The sequence below is a fragment of the Notolepis coatsorum genome, assembly GCF_963971535.1.
Source record: "Notolepis coatsorum genome assembly, chromosome: 1".
Lineage (NCBI taxonomy): Eukaryota > Metazoa > Chordata > Actinopteri > Aulopiformes > Paralepididae > Notolepis > Notolepis coatsorum.
The window spans coordinates 80,924,281-80,939,352 of NC_140165.1; the positions used below are offsets into that span (position 1 = coordinate 80,924,281).

General features: G+C 49.0%; 1 protein-coding gene across 1 annotated transcript in view; it reads left to right on the forward strand.

The window, feature by feature from the left end:
• The window catches only part of LOC311239772 (uncharacterized protein), a gene marked incomplete at its 3' end in the record, with an annotated part of 83,443 nt that overhangs the window by 16,383 nt on the left and 51,988 nt on the right, over nucleotides 1-15,072 (forward strand). The gene's annotated exons all lie outside the window — the stretch shown is intronic.

Below are 15,072 nucleotides of genomic sequence, written 5' to 3' on the forward strand. Positions count from 1 at the left end.
TGTATGTGACTTTTGTCTGTATGTGACTTTTGTGTGTATGTGACTTTTGTGTGTACTGTGTTGCAACTAGGGGTGGTCTGGAGGGGGGCTGTGGCCCCTGTGTTGCAACTAGGGGTGGTCTGGAGGGGGGCTGTGGCCCTAGGGGTGGTCTGGAGGGGGGCTGTGGCCCCTGTCAGGGAGCCAATAAAAAAAGCCATGTGCTGTACTTTCCTGCAACTTAAAAACATAATTTCAATAAAATAACAAACAAAAGGGACTCTCTGTCTGGTGGACTGCATGAAACCGTCACGGCCGGGCCAGGAGAAGAGCCGTTTGCACCGCGTGGAAACAAGTATGAATGAATGAATGAATGAAAAGTTTATTTTTGAACATGTATTCTTTACATTCCTCTAGATAAATCATAATATCAAGCTTTGTCAAACAGAATAATCAGAATGAAAAAGAAATTATAAACAAAAAGAGCAATGTAGTTAGTTGACATGTTCAAAAAAGGAGTAGAGGGAAGCTAAGCTTATTGATCCCTACCCCCTTACATTTAAATGTTTCCTCCATTAATTTTACTTGATATAACATAATTTAGTATAATACATTATATAATATACATTTTACTATAGTAAAAAAAAAAAAACTTGACAGCAGTAAATACAATACAACACTACATAACACAATATAACATAACTTTGTTTATCAGCATTACTTATTTCTATATTTCTCTAATGTGTATGGAAATGTGTGGAAATGATTACTACATGAAAATGAATTGAACATTTATGACTTTGATGTATGGTATATTTCAATAACTATACTTTCAAAAATTATTAATAAGTATCATCACGATCCAGGAAAAACTTCAGAACACAGGATTCAATTGGTCAAACCCGCTTGAGGACGTTGAATCGTCAATATGCCGTCACAGCTCTCAAAAATGAAAACATCCTACAGTACCTTACATCTCTTAATCTACCTCTTTTATAGGGAAATTGACGTCACTTTGTCCGAGCCTCTTGGCTAGGTTATCTGTGTGTGTACTGAGAAATGAGTTTGTTATGTACTTTTCTGTGTGGAGCTAGGTGACCTTGACTGCTTTTGTGTGTACGTGACTTTTGTGTGTACATGGCTTTTGCGTATGTGACTTTTGTGTGTATGTGACTTGTGTGTGTGTAACTGTGTACGTGACTTTTGTGTGTATGTGACTTTTGTGTGTACGTGACTTTTGTGTGTATGTGACTTTTGTATGTACGTGACTTTTGTGTGTGTAACTGTGTACGTGACTTTTGTGTGTACGTGACTTTTGTGTGTACATGGCTTTTGCGTATGTGACTTTTGTGTGTATGTGACTTTTGTGTGTACGTGACTTTTGTGTGTATGTGACTTTTGTATGTACGTGACTTTTGTGTGTACGTGTGTGAGGAGCTGTGTGTCAGCTGGTTGTGAAATGTGTCTTCAATCATGTGGCAAAAGGACACAGACGGTCTCTTTCTCATAATCACCTAAATGGCCAAATCTCAGAAACTACTCGATCAATTTCAACAATGTTGGAGTTGTTTTGGGGGTTATTCGGGATACTGAATCCAGTTATGATACTTAAGAGAAGAAATAAGTTTCAAAATTGCAATATTTACTGGAATTTACCAAATTTTGGTGCCATTTTTTATGAATTTTCTGTTTATAAATGTTTCAGAAGATGCAGAATTTATAGATAATTTTCATGGAATGTTCAATTGTAAACAGAATGATAATAATAATAATAACTTTAATTTGTAGAGCGTCTAATAGACCACTACACTTCCGCGTTACATTGAAATCGGGGAGGAGATTGCGGGGGGAGCAAATTAATGAATGTGGATGAGAGCCGTGATGTAAGTGGTTGCATTCCTAATCGATCAGAACTAAATCGGCAGAGAAAAAGCCCATTTTTAAGCACCTATTCCCCATACACAATTGCCCACGGATTGTGACGCCACGCACACCCGCCCTGGACTGTTCCATCAGAGGGGCGAGCTTCGGTGGCCAGTGTCCTTTCAGCCGAACAGGATAATGAAACAATGATCCCACTAAATAGCCAGACGCGTCTTATGGCGACATCTACAATTACCTCATTGAGTCTCCAGGTAGACTAATGTTTATATTTAAAGGCCAACTTGCAGGTTGTATTTTTGTTCAATAAACAATGTGACTAGGCCAACGCTGACTTTCATGAAGAGGGGGAAAAAATTATTGAAATTGACCCAGTTTTAGCGTTTTTATCAAACATTTTGTCGACCAAACCACAACCTCACGCACATGCATATTTTAATCCGTGGTTCATAGCGTGCGTGTGTCATCTTAATGATGACGTCACATCAGGTGCAGGGCAGCGAGGGGCTCTGAGAGTCACAGCAGGTAGTGGCAGGAAGCAGAGAGCCTTGCTACTACTAGCCGAGGAGCTAGTATCTGTTTCACCTAACACTCTAGTATCTGTTTCACCTAACACTATTGCTCCGTGATCATAGCTGTTGTGAAGGGCCAGATTAAACCGAATATATATATTTATTATATATATATATTTAATTGTATTTGTATATTCTCTAATATTCCTTGATATCCCTTGTATATTCCTTGTACAATATGCATTGAATATCCATTCTAGCCTACTGAACATCCCATAATAGTCTCCATTCTACTATTGGTCGAGACCTTGGTGCCAGGCTGCCATACCCCTCAGACCCAGTTCAAACGTACCGCTCAACATGTACGAACAAGTCCTAGTTCCGCGTAGGAATCTGGCTACCGCACCACTAATGGGACTATTTGTTTATAGTGCGTATATATACTGCGCTACTAAAGTAGGACTTCCTTTTCAGTCCAGTTTCTTACCCTCCAATAGAGTCACAGACGTAAAGCCTCCCCGCGACGCCACGTGTGGGAGTAAGGCCAAGTTCGGCTTACCATCGGTATTGAGACATCGTGTATATTAATATTTGAATAGTCATATTTGGCACTATATCGTCGAGTTGGACGTAGTCTATTAAGCTAATAATAGTCTGTTAATATATAGTGCTTCGTGCGGTGAGAATACTACCGTAGTCAGCACCCCATCGTTTCGGGCAGAAAACTGGCTGCTTATCCAGGGTGGTTGACCCCACGTGAAGCTGCACCCGAGGAGCCCCAGAGCCGACGAGCGAGTGGACCTGTATACCGGATTATTCTACCGACGACAGCCCGCCTTCCCAGGCACGGATTATGCTTTGTATACGTTGATTATTCCATGGATAAAGACCCCCGACACTGCCGTGTGTTGGAAACCCCCCCCCTGGAGAGGACGCAAGGTGAGGAGACGCTCTGCAAGACGAGGTCGCTTCACGTCTCTCCTCCGTGGACCGGAGGACGCCGGCCCACAAAGAGTCCACCTGCTTTCATCTGTGGTCCAAGGATCGCCGGCGCATTGAACGGCACTACAGTGGGTTCACCTGGGATACCCTTGGCCGGATGAGGCAGCCGGATTCTACCCCCCCCCCCCCTTCCTACTCCTGTCGGCTTACAAGCGACCGGATTAACCCCCCCCCTAGTGTATCCAGTATATAATCATTAAAGTATCATTGCTGTTATTCCTTAAACTATTCCAGGTCGTATATGTACCACCTGCGCCTTCAGAGATTGGACATTCTCTATTGATATACCGACGAATACTCTTGCCATAAAAGTGCATACTAATTCCCATTCATAAATGTGATTGATTTGATTAAGTGCTTGCTCTACACACCATCGCTGTGTAGAAATAAAGACCTATTTCTAATTCGTACATTTGTGTTGGATCCGTTTCATCTACGTGACAGTGTTCATCATAATATATTTATGCCGAGTACTGGGTGGCCGAATATTAAGTACAAAGGTAGTGGTAGTAAGTATCATATCTAGTAATACAGTCAGGGAATTGTACCCCTCAGTTACAATTGGTCCTTCGAGCCGGAGGGTAATCAGTGTAATATTAATATAGTGTTATTAATATTGAAATGGCCTATGATGAACACTCCACGAAACGATCCTCCTAACCAACGCCCGCAGCGCGAACGACGGCTCCCTCAGTACTTAGAGGCTTACGCTGTCAGTCAACAACCTAGTCTTCTACTAACAGTAAACGCGGTAAAACTAGAAAGTAAAAGTATGTCTAACCCCAACGCCCAGACTACCCCGACCATAGAGGCCCCTACGGGTTCTAATGTAACTGACCAAGTTCACGGTGGGGACCAGTGGGAACCAGACATGACTTCACACCCCGCCAGTACTGAAGAAGTAGTCCCCGATGAGTCCCGGGAGGAATACAACGCTACCGAGACAGAACTCGGCACGGAAGAAGACGGGGAGAGCACCGTGGAGATAGAGCTCCAAGGCTCCGCAAGGAGTACCCCGAGGGAAGGCTCCCCTATACAACCGCCTTCCCCCAGCGAGGCAGAGAGGACCCTACAGCAGGCCTTCCTCATCAGCCTGAACGCCGCTGCTGAACGCGACCGACTGCAGATCCAGCAGCGGAGCGAAGAAGAGCATATACGTCTAGAAATAAGACGCATTCAGAGGGAAGAGAATGTGGCCCGAGACCGAGCAGACAGCCAGCGAGCAGCTGCTGGTGCTCTACGGGACGCAGAGCGCGACAGACAGCAAGCGCAACTAATAGAACAGCTGATCAGACGGACAACACCCTCTCCCTCCGCCAGAGGCTCCAGGAACTCGTCTAGACACACCTCCAGGGCGGCATCCCCTAGCCGAGTAAACAACCCTGAACTTGACCAACAGACGAGGTCTATACCCCCCACAGACCACCTCCCCCCACCGGTCCAAGCGAGACCTAGCAACCGGGAAGGAGCAGCATATCCTGTGGAGAGGCTAAACCAGAGACTACAAGCACTGGATGACCTAATTGAAGACGAAGAGGAAGAGGAGGAGAACCACGCCCGACGACAGCACAGTACTCTACCGGACCAGGAGGTCCGGTACAGCCCAGGCTATACTCCCGCGGAGCTGCGCTACAGACCCCCGACTCTATACACGGGTGAGCACGACGCACGACCCGCACCGAGGAACAGCACCTGGACAAGCGGGCCATGGTACACTGCCGGTACCAGCCCATACCAAGGAGCGGGAGGAGACTCGCCTAGGAGGCCTCTCCCCCAACGCTCGCCGATGTATCCACAGTCAGCGTCATACATTGGCACGCCTATGGTACCCGACTTCACCCAAGAGAACCGGGCCCAGTATACAGAACTCCGCATGTGTCTGGAGACCATGTTGGTGGATGTATTGGATGAACGCCACAAATACGCCATCCTACTGAAGCACTTAAAGGTACCCCGCGCACATAATATAGCGCTCGCCTACGCGACTTCCACCACCCCATACACAGCAGCGCTGGTAGCATTGGACCAGAGGTATGGGCGCATATGGGATTACGTGATCCAGGAGATCCGACACATCGACCGCTTACCCCCAGCAATAGACAATCGAGCACTGGACGACCTGTCCATCAGAGTGCAGTCCCTGGTAGGGATGTTGGGAGCGCAGAGAGAGAAGGGGAGGCATGAACTTTACGCCAACTCAAATGTGGAAAGGATCTTGGAGAAGCTGCCGCCCGCTCGACAGGAGCGTTTTAGGCGGCAGAGAGACCACCGAGACCCGAATGGCCCCGAACCGAACCTCCTCGATCTAGCAGACTTCCTGGCGAGAGAAGTCAGCAGCCTACGGCTAGATACATTCGGACGGAGCACCCCTGGCTCCAGAGAAGGAACCAGACGACTAAATGATGGAAGAAGATCGGTGACTGTGATGCACCAATCGGAGTCAGTACCGAGCAGCAGGAGCCACAGTACCCCCTCCAGAACGGAGAAGTGGAAGATAGTGTGCCCCTACTGTGAGAAAGAACACTGGCTAGCGCAATGTGACTCCTTCCCCAAGCTGAACGCGGAGGAAGCAAGTCAATGGATAAAGTCCAACAAGCGCTGTTTTCGCTGTGCGCGCTCACACATGGCAGCCGAATGCCGCTTAAAGAAAAGGTGCACCAAGTGCGATGGAGCCCATCTGGACATACTTCACGACAGTAACAGACGGCGCCCTTCACCCGCACCATCCAGCAGCAAAGCGAGCGTCATGTACATCGATCCCGCCAGCAGCAGTGGAGCCCGAGTACTCCTAAAAGTAGTGCGTGTGACACTAAGCTACCAGAATAAAGTCCTGGACACTTACGCCGTCCTCGATGACGGGTCAGAGAAGACCCTGCTGCTCGCCTCCGCTGCGGCCCAGCTAGGGCTGCGGGGAAGCGAAACCCAAATGACAATTCGGACAATAAGATGAGATTTGAAGACGATAAAGGGCGAGAATGTCTCATTCTCTATCGCAGCAAGCGGCCAGCCTGAGCGACGGTACCAGATTACAGACGCTTTCACCAGCCAAGAAATAGGACTGTCGCGGTACACATACCCCGTCGCCAAGCTGATGGAGAAATATGTACATCTGCGCAAGTTACCGATCCCGCTCATAGACAATGCTATGCCGACCCTGTTGATAGGCTCCGACCATGCAGACCTCATTGTCCCGATAGACCGGGTTCATACCGGACCCCGAGGCTGTCCTGCAGCAGTCGAGACCCGTTTGGGATGGACTCTCCAAGGCCCGCTCGCCAAATCTCTCAACCGAAGTACAGCCACTAGATGTCTCCACTCCCGAGTCACAGAGGGAGAAACCGCACTCCTGCAACACGTAGAGCGGCTATGGACCTTGGAACAAATGCCCTTTAAGAACGGAAAGAAAGACATTCGCTCTAAAGATGACATTTACGCCATTCACCTCCTCGAGACAGGGACCAAGAGAGTCCCGGTCAACGGCGTGTTGAGATACGCCACGCCACTCCTGCGGCGAGAAGGAATGCCTACTTTCCACGCCAAGACAGACGCCACAGAACGGTACCTGCTGAACACGGAGCGGCGCTTAGCCAAGAACCCCGCCCAAGAGAGTGTATACCGCGCTGAGATTGAGAAGCTCATCACAGCGGGACACGTCACAAAGATGGACATTAAAGAGGCTGACCAGACCACTGAATCGTGGTACGTGCCTCACCACAAGGTCCATCACAACGGTAAAGACCGCATAGTATTTAACTGCAGCTACCAGATCGGATCCCAAAATCTGAATAAAGAGTTACTGCCCGGTCCCACACTCGGCCCCTCCCTACTCGGCGTTCTACTCCGCTTCCGCCAGGAAAAGGTGGCCATCAGCGGGGACATTAAAGGAATGTTCCTGCAGGTGAGATTAGTAGAGGAGGACAAGCCCCTGTTACGGTTCCTATGGAGAGAGAAGCCAGGAGATGAGCACCCAGCCATCTACCAATGGGAAGTCCTCCCCTTCGGAACGACGTGCAGCCCCTGCTGTGCTACATTTGCACTACAGAAACATGTAGCAGAGGACCCAGCAGCGGACGAAGAGGTCCGACACAGCGTAAAGAACAGCTTCTACGTAGACAACAGTCTACAAAGCCTCTCAACCCAGGAAGAAGCCGAGGCTCTCCTGATTAAACTCCGCGCCTCATTGATCAAAGGCGGCTTTGATCTCAGGCAGTGGGCCAGCAGCGATCCGCAAGTACTGCGCAGCCTCTCCTCCGAGGACAAGGCAGCCAGCAGCGAGACCTGGATGGCTACAATCCCGGGAGAAGCCCAGGAGATGACCCTGGGATTGGTGTGGCGATTCAAAACAGATTCGCTTCACTACAGACACAAGCCCCTGACTACGGAGCAGGGAAGGCCGGCGGCGGCGCCGACCACCAGACGGAGTGTGTACACAACACTCGCCCGACAATATGACCCGCTAGGATGTATTCTACCGTACACCACCAGGGCAAAAATGATTGTACGAGCATTGTGGGACAAGGACCAGGGCTGGGACGACCCCATTCCCGCACACCTTGCATCCACCTGGAGAGAGTGGGAGATGGAGCTCCACTCACTCCCAGGCGTTAATATGCGCCGAAGCTACTTCCCACCCACGGTGAGGCCAGAGACATGTAAAATAGACTTACACGTCTTCAGTGACGCCTCAGAGGTCGCATACGGATCAGTAGCCTACTTGCGGGCCCAAGAAAAGGGGGGAGAGATCTACACAGCATTTGTCCTCGCCCGCTCGAGAATAGCCCCACGCAAGCAACAATCTATCCCACGTCTAGAGCTCTGCGCAGCCCTAGCCGGAGCGCACCTAGCCACGCTCATCCAACGTGAGCTCACCATACCGGTGTCTAGAACAATCCTGTGGTCAGATTCCACGACAGTACTCGCCTGGATCCAATCGGACTCATGCAAGTACAAAGTCTTCGTGGGAGTCAGAGTCACCGAGATTCAAGACTTAACCGAAGAGTTAACCGGAGAAACAGAGTGGCGCTACGTTGATACAAAACAGAACCCAGCTGACGTCATCACCCGGGGGATGCCCCTAGATGACCTCACCCGTCGCAATGTCTACAGTGACGGCCCCGCATTCCTAAGACTCCCGGAAGGACAGTGGCCCACGCCTATCCCGAGGGAAGCCAGTCAGGAGGAGGTGGAAAATAAGAAGTCTGTGTTCTGTGGATTGAGCACCGTAGCCTCCACCGACCCTAACATAGACGATTGCACGTCCATAGAGAGTGCACAACAAAGAACATTCCTGCGGTACCACCCGGAGTGCAAGTCCCCCGCTGATATGTCAGCAGCTAACTACGAGGAAGCAGAATTGCTTCTACTGCAGCGAGCCCAGAGAGACTCGTTCCCCGATGAATTGGCCTGTCTACAGGGAGGAAAGCCCGTCCCATCCGACAGCAGATTAATTCATCTGGCCCCCGAGAGCGACGCTCATACCCTCATCAGAGTGGGTGGTCGCCTACGCAGAGCCCCCAATCTACCGGATGACATTAAATACCCGATCGTATTGAACAGCCGACACAAGGTCACAGAGCTGATTATAAAGAAATACGATGAGGATGTACATCACGCAGGAGCAGAAAGAGTCTTCGCGGAAATCAGACGTCGTTACTGGATCCTACAAGGAAGAGAGGCGGTACGACGCTTCCAGCGAACATGTCTAGACTGCCGCAAGTGGCGCGCGCAGCCCAGCATACCAAGGATGGCTGACCTTCCTCCATGTCGCCTCCGAATCGGTGACAAGCCATTCCACTCAACGGGTATGGACTGCTTTGGCCCGCTGCACATAAAGAAAGGAAGAGGAACCGAGAAGCGGTGGGGTATTGTATTCAAATGCATGACCACCAGAGCGATACACATCGAGCTTCTCCCGACCATGAGCACAGACTCATTCCTTATGGCCTTCCGTAGATTCACATCACGGAAAGGAAGACCGTCTACCCTATTGTCCGATCATGGGACAAACTTCAAAGGCGGCGAAAGAGAGCTGAGAGAGAGCTTCCAAGCTATGGGCCCAGAACTTAAGACCCACCTCGCTCCAGCACAGGTTGATTTCCAATTCAACCCCCCAAACGCACCCCACTTCGGTGGCACTTGGGAACGAGAAGTGCGCTCCATAAAGACAGCCCTGTACGCAGTACTTGGGGCCCAGACTGTGGCGGAAGAAGTCCTAATGACAGTCCTCACGGAGATTGAGGGAGTACTTAACTCGAAGCCCCTCGGATATGTCTCCAGTGATGTGGCGGATATCGACCCAGTTACCCCCAACACACTCCTGATGGGGCGGCTAGATCCTGCATTACCCCAGACAATGTACCGGCCTGAAGAAGCGAACGGCCGACGAATGTGGAGGTACAGCCAAGTATTAGCCGACAAGTTTTGGAGCAGTTTCCTACTGCACTACCTACCGTCTCTACAGACCCGCCAGAAGTGGGTAAAGGAGAGAGACAATTTGACAGAAGGAACAGTCGTCATGATTATTGATCAATCACTGCCCAGAGCTATGTGGCCGGCCGGCCGCGTAAGCAAAGTGATCACCGGTGCCGACGGCAAGGTCCGAGCAGCTGAAGTGCTCGTCCAGGGTCGCACTTACACCCGTCCCGTGGCGAGGCTCATAGAACTGCCCCGACTCCCAGACACAATCGATGATGACCATGACCCTATAACCCTATGACTTTGTGAAGTTGACTGACCCCTACAGCAAACCCTTATGTGTAAATAGACAACGCGATTAATCTGTCTCTGTTTAACTGATTAGGTCTGGGACCAATCAGGGGGTGGCTGTTGTGAAGGGCCAGATTAAACCGAATATATATATTTATTATATATATATATTTAATTGTATTTGTATATTCTCTAATATTCCTTGATATCCCTTGTATATTCCTTGTACAATATGCATTGAATATCCATTCTAGCCTACTGAACATCCCATAATAGTCTCCATTCTACTATTGGTCGAGACCTTGGTGCCAGGCTGCCATACCCCTCAGACCCAGTTCAAACGTACCGCTCAACATGTACGAACAAGTCCTAGTTCCGCGTAGGAATCTGGCTACCGCACCACTAATGGGACTATTTGTTTATAGTGCGTATATATACTGCGCTACTAAAGTAGGACTTCCTTTTCAGTCCAGTTTCTTACCCTCCAATAGAGTCACAGACGTAAAGCCTCCCCGCGACGCCACGTGTGGGAGTAAGGCCAAGTTCGGCTTACCATCGGTATTGAGACATCGTGTATATTAATATTTGAATAGTCATATTTGGCACTATATCGTCGAGTTGGACGTAGTCTATTAAGCTAATAATAGTCTGTTAATATATAGTGCTTCGTGCGGTGAGAATACTACCGTAGTCAGCACCCCATCGTTTCGGGCAGAAAACTGGCTGCTTATCCAGGGTGGTTGACCCCACGTGAAGCTGCACCCGAGGAGCCCCAGAGCCGACGAGCGAGTGGACCTGTATACCGGATTATTCTACCGACGACAGCCCGCCTTCCCAGGCACGGATTATGCTTTGTATACGTTGATTATTCCATGGATAAAGACCCCCGACACTGCCGTGTGTTGGAAACCCCCCCCCTGGAGAGGACGCAAGGTGAGGAGACGCTCTGCAAGACGAGGTCGCTTCACGTCTCTCCTCCGTGGACCGGAGGACGCCGGCCCACAAAGAGTCCACCTGCTTTCATCTGTGGTCCAAGGATCGCCGGCGCATTGAACGGCACTACAGTGGGTTCACCTGGGATACCCTTGGCCGGATGAGGCAGCCGGATTCTACCCCCCCCCCCTTCCTACTCCTGTCGGCTTACAAGCGACCGGATTAACCCCCCCCCTAGTGTATCCAGTATATAATCATTAAAGTATCATTGCTGTTATTCCTTAAACTATTCCAGGTCGTATATGTACCACCTGCGCCTTCAGAGATTGGACATTCTCTATTGATATACCGACGAATACTCTTGCCATAAAAGTGCATACTAATTCCCATTCATAAATGTGATTGATTTGATTAAGTGCTTGCTCTACACACCATCGCTGTGTAGAAATAAAGACCTATTTCTAATTCGTACATTTGTGTTGGATCCGTTTCATCTACGTGACAGTGTTCATCATAATATATTTATGCCGAGTACTGGGTGGCGGAATATTAAGTACAAAGGTAGTGGTAGTAAGTATCATATCTAGTAATACAGTCAGGGAATTGTACCCCTCAGTTACAATAGCCATTCATCTCTAAAGCTAACCACTATTTGTAAAAGCCACAACCACGTTACCATATTTGTAATAATGTAAATCATTGTGTCGTTGTACATATTGTGTATATAACGTTAGTAGCTAAGTTAGCTAATGTAGCTTAGCTTAGCTTGGTAGCCAGCATTCTCGAAACTCCTAACAATGCCCGATTTAAAATGGTTCTCTCCTCTTTGTATACCTTTGTCCTCACAAGTATTCTGCCAGGGAACTTATGGACACGACAATAGTCGTAGTTATAAGGTGTTTGAGCTTGTAACGTTAACGTTAGTTAGCTAATAGCTATCGTGGTAGCCCGTTTCGTGACTGATGCACCGAGGGACTGCTATCGTATCAACATGCCACGACGTGTAGCTTGCTAGCCGGCATGATGCGTGTGCAGTGCTTTGCCCCACAGGTCTGAGAAGAGGACCTGCACATTTTACTCATTCCCCAAACTCCTCTACATGCCCCGATCTAAAATGGTTCACGACAGTAGACATAATGCTAACGTTAGCAGGGTAACGTTAGCCAGAGCCATATAGCCAGTAGTACTATGACCCGGACGGCCGAGCATAAGGCATAAGTTGCCTGAAGTGACGTCACGGCCCTGCTAGCGTCTGATAATCTTTTTCATTTGATCCATGCGTGTTATTCGTGCGTGGACCTTTTTAACCCATTCTGAGTGGCATTTCCGGCGTCAAATGAAAAAAAAAATAATGAAATTAGATACCAATGATGTAAACTACCCATAATTGAAGAGTAGGGTTTAACCTGCAAGTTGGCCTTTAAGTGCAGTGGTCTGTAGCCACTCACACTACCACCGAAGCTCCCCCCTCTGATGGAACAGTCCAGGGCGGGTGTGCGTGGCGTCACAATCCGTGGGCAATCTGCGCATGTGCATGGGGAATAGGTGCTTAAAAATTTGCTTTTTGTCGGCCGATTTAGTTCTGATTGATTAGGAATGGGTCGCGCCGTGTTCAGGAGATTCAGGCCCATACAAGTCTATTCGATCATGTCTCCAGCACCCCCACAGCCGTAGCTGCAATCACTTACATCACGGCTCCCATCCACATTCATTCATTTGCTCCCCCCGCTATCTCCTCCCCGATTTCAGAATCCCGGAAGACTATTGTTGATGAGTTGTTATGAAGAGCTGGCTACAATCCAGGAACAAAGAGATACAATGGTGCACTATCCATATCTTCCTCATTCCTGGTTGTGTCTGTGTGAAATCTCTCCCCAAACAGTTTCAAATGTTCTCGAGGTCATGTCCTACAAAGTATCCTCTATACAGTCTGCCCCATTGTTCTGACCAGGATTATTACGTTTGTCCAATTATCTAGCGGTCTCAGTCAATGAGTCAACTAAATGTCCCCATTGGAAGGGTGTAGGCGAACGACTTATAAATTGAACCAAAAGAAACAATTCGGACTTTGCAAGAATGTTCATTTATTGGGACTCCATGTCCAAACATTCCGTTATTTGGATAACTGTCATGCCATCATCACCAGGTGGTCAATCAAGCAAGCGGTTAGCTGGTAGCTGGTAGCAGCTTAAGTCTGTAGATAGTAGTACTTGTTTAGCAGTTAGCCAGCAGTAGTAGCATTTAGCCAGTAGTAGTAGCACTTAGCCAGTAGTAGTAGCACTTAGCCAGTAGTAGTAGCACTTAGCCAGCAGAGTCGATACAGTCAGTAGCATTTAGCATCGGTCAGTAGTCAGATTATTTACCTATACAAAGGAAAGGAAATAAACGGCATTAATGAGTAACTAGATATATGAATCAAAGGATAAATGCGGATATTAACTGCGCATACAATGCAACGTACCGTTGGCCAGTCCGAGTTCGCCCACAGGGCTTTTCACCTTACAGCCTATGGTCAAGAGTGTCTCTTAAATAGTGCGTCACACAGACGCTGATTCAGTCTCACCTGTTCATATCTCAGTCCCCTGGCGTCCTACAGTTGCAGTAAACGCCCACTAGGTGGCACCAGATGATAAATAATGCTTGTATAATAAGTGCCCCTATAATAATAATATCTCTGTAGGAAAGGCGCTGGATAATTCTCCAACGTTCCCTTTGGCCTCCTTGCTGACGTGGACGAGAAACCCATCTATAGGCCTAGTTATCAAATTCTTGGTTTGCAATGGTTTTGCACCTTGTGGGTAAATAAAAACCCAGTTTTCATCGACAACTCCTGTTTCCTCATTGTCTCACTGCTTGGTCCCTAACAAGGAGAAATGGGCATTCTAAACACTCTGTGCAAGGCCTCTATTAGGCAGTAAATTGTTCTTTGTTTTCACAATGTGTGCCCTCTATCGTATCGAGATACATATTCCATGTGTATGGAATAACACTCACCTTTAACATTCACTTTAAACACTTTTTAAGACTACACTGTAGAAATCGTCGGAAAGGAGAGACGCACAATTTCTATCTTGCGACAACGCCAAGTAGTGTGTCATTTATTATCTTTTTAGCACAAGTGACAGCTGTCAGATCTATGCCGTGCTAAACCCTCAAAACCAACCTCATTAAAGTGACAGTGCTCCATCAATACATCAAAACAATCTAATGGTGAATTATGTCCATAGCACCCACTACATACGTCCCCCCAGAATTCATCATAACAAAAGAAGTCAATGAACAGGAGGGCGGAGAACTCTGCCATAACGGCTCCGCCTGACCCCTGTAGCGGCCGGCGCCGCTGTAGGGAAAACCTTAAGGGCCCTACGGCCACTCGGGCACAGGATAGGTGGCGAGGGGGTCTCGTGGGCCTTACTCGGAAGACGGGGCAAGGTAGGGGGTCGTCCCCGCTGTGGGGGCTGGGCCAGTCCAACAGGTTTGCCCAAGTCCACATGAGCCGGTTTAAGGCGGTCTATGGAAATGTGTTCCAGCTTCCCGCCCATGTCCACAACAAAGTACTTGTCTCCAGCCTCCCGGACACGGAACGGACCGTCGTATGGAGGTTTCAAGGGGTCCCGGTGGGCATCGTGACGGATGAAAACATATTCCGCTGACTGCAGACTTGTAGGGACGTGCGACCGGGGAAGGCCGTGCTGTGAGGTGGGGACCGGCGTGAATACCCTAGCCTTCTCCAGAAGTGCTGTCCGCTGCTGGGCTGCACACCAGGGGGCAGTAATGTTAGGGAGGAAATCCCCTGGCACCCGCAGAGGCTGACCCTAAACCAGCTCAGCCGAGGAGGTCTGAAGGTCTTCCTTGGGGGCCGTCCTGAGACCAAGCATGACCCACGGGAGCCGGTCGACCCAGCCGCTGTCAGTAAGGCTGGCCCGAAGTGCTGCCTTCATTGAGCGGTGAAAGTGCTCGCATAATCCATTGGCCTGCGGGTGGTATGACGTAGTCCGGTGTAGCTTCACGCCCAGGCTCTTGGCGACCGTGTTCCAGAGCTCAGACGTGAACTGTGGGCCCC